Source organism: Helianthus annuus, chromosome 14, assembly GCF_002127325.2.
Source record: "Helianthus annuus cultivar XRQ/B chromosome 14, HanXRQr2.0-SUNRISE, whole genome shotgun sequence".
Lineage (NCBI taxonomy): Eukaryota > Viridiplantae > Streptophyta > Magnoliopsida > Asterales > Asteraceae > Helianthus > Helianthus annuus.
Window position 1 is genome coordinate 66,732,790 of NC_035446.2, and position 2,907 is coordinate 66,735,696.

Genomic DNA, 2,907 nt, shown 5'->3' on the forward strand with positions numbered 1-2,907 from the left:
GGTACTAGCATCATTTAGGGTTACTGTACAGTGTATTTATCCCTCGTTGACATTTTTAGCCCTCGAATTTACAAACTTCCAATGTTTGTCAACTTTAGTCCTTTAGTTAGTATTTAATACCACGTGTAAACTTATGACACGTGTCAATACATTATTGGACGCAAAATTTCGAGGTGTTACATATCCTTAGGTGATAACCCCAATGAGAACGCAAATTTCGAATCCGCTTTGAAAACTAATCATTTCTTCATAAATGATTTGTTATAAGGTTTTGAACCCTTTAAGTTTTCAAAATCTCGTCAAAGTTTGGGTCTAAATAATGTGAACACGTGCAAACTGGAAGAGTGTGCCTGTACCCTGAGTTTTCTGTCTAAGGCTAGAGTGTTCGTACAAATCCACATAATCGGACCAGTCACTCTTACCAGGGAACTCTTGGGGTGAGTGTTCACTTATAGGCGAGCATGTCTTCGCGATACATTATTTTGGCCCATTTACTTTGATTAGTCACTGCGTGTCGTTTGTTTGTTTGAGGTAACGACCAAATGATCGCCTTCCTTGTGTTTTGTCGATGTTTTCAATACCCCCTTTGTTTCTTTTTTTTCCAATTGTCGATCTCACTCGATTCCCCTGTTTGCTTGTTAGACAATGCCTCCTCGACGTGATGCTCAATCTTTTACTGCTGAAGAAGTCGCAACCCTTGTCGCTCAACAAATGGCTGCTGTATTTCCAGGCGTAGTGACCCAGATCCATGAGTTATACAACAACAATAATAATAACAACAATAATGCTAAGTGTAATTTCAAGAATTTCAATTCTGCTAAGCCGCTAAAGTTTTCTCGGTCGCAAGGAGCAACTGCGCTCTTGCAGTGGTTCGAGAGTATCGAGAGCACATTCAGACATGTGCAGTGTCCGAATGCGCGTAAGGTTGAATTTGCATCAAGTGTGTTTGAGAAGCGAGCTCTTACTTGGTGGAACGGTGTTATGCGCGATAGGGGTGCCGAAGTGGCATTGGCACAAACATGGGAAGAGCTTCGAGCTCTCATGATGAAAGAGTTTTGTCCCCGTCACTAAGTTCGAGCTTTGGAATGAGAGTTTGACGATCTAAAACAAGATGGGGGTGAACACCGTGCGTATACAGATTGTTTTGAGGAGCTCAGTCTGTTATGTCCCACTATGTTTACCCCACTGGAGAAAGCAATCGAGAGATATATCGATGGTTTACCCGATCCTATACAGGATATTGTGACCGACGTTAATCCTACTACTGTACGTCACGCGATCGAGTTGTCTGCTACCCTGACTGAATCTCAAGTCAGGAAGGGTAGACTTACCCGCAAGGGTGATAAAAAGAAGTCGATCGATTCGGTCAAGGAAAAGGGTAAGAGTAAGAATGGTGAGTCATCAAAGAAATCGAGAAAGCGAAAGGGTGCTCAGAATTTTGTAGTAACAGCTCAGAACCCTTAGAACCCACCGGCTCAACCGCCTACAAAGCAAGTGTATGCTGGTACCGCACCACATTGTGCTCGCTGCAACGGTCATCATGTTGCACAACAAGCTTGTAAGCAATGCACTACGTGTGGTAAACTTGGACATCTTGCCAACATTTGTCATCTGGGTCAGAATCAGGTTGCTCAGGTTCCAGTACAGGATCAAGGGAATGCTGTGAGATTCCCACCGGGTTCATGTTTCAATTGTGGAGAGTTTGGTCACTTCCGCAACAACTGCCCGAGGTTGGTGAATGCAAATGCGAATCCAAACGTAAATGTCAATGCGAATGCGAATCCCGCTCGTGGACGAGCGTACAATTTGAATGTAACGAAGCGAGGGCTGACAACGAGGTGGTTAATGGTACGTTTCTTATTAACAATCGACCTGCATCTGTTCTTTTTGATTCGGGTGCCGATAGAAGCTTTGTTTCGTTATCTTTTGAGCCTTTGCTTGCGATACCTAGAACTAAACTGAGGAAACCCTTATCTGTGGAAGTTGCTACTGGTAAACCTCTCGTACTCGATTCTGTTATTTGTGATTGTTAGTTGAACCTTGATAACCATCTTTTTCCTATTGACCTCACACCGATGCAACTTAGGAGTTTCAACATTATCATTGGAATGGATTGGTTGACTAAACATCATGCTGAGGTGGTTTGTTTCGATAAGATCGTTCATATTCCTCTTTCATCTGGCGATGTTCTGGAAGTTCGTGGCGAGAAACCTTCAGGTGGCTTGAAACTCATGTCGTGTATGAAAGCCCAAAGGTATTTACAAAAATGATATGTTGCTTTTCTAGCATATGTCACCGAGGAGAAAGGCAAAAGCAAGAGTATTCAGGATATTCCGATTGTTCGGGATTATCCAGAGGTGTTTCCTGATGAACTGCCTGGTTTGCCTCCAGTTCGTCAAGTCGAGTTTCATATTGACTTTGTGCCCAATTCCAACCCGATTTTGAAAGCGCCTTATCGTCTTGCACCGTCAGAGATGTAAGAGTTATCAAAATAGCTTCAAGAGTTATCTGATAAAGGATTCATCCGTCCAAGCTTTTCGCCCTGGGGAGCTCCTGTCCTCTTTGTGAAAAAGAAAGATGGATCTTTTCGAATGTGTATCGATTATCGTGAGCTTAATAAGCTCACCATCAAGAATCGATATCCCCTACCTCGAATTGATGATCTCTTCGACCAGCTGCAAGGTGCTTCATGCTTTTCCAAGATCGATCTGCGTTCTGGGTATCATCAACTTCGTGTTCTCGAAGAAGATATTCCCAAAACTGCTTTTCGCACGAGATATGGGCATTACGAGTTCACTGTCATGCCTTTTGGTTTGACGAATGCCCCAGCTATCTTCATGGACTTAATGAATAGGGTCTGTAAGCCTTATTTAGACAAGTTCATCATTATGTTCATCGACGATATTC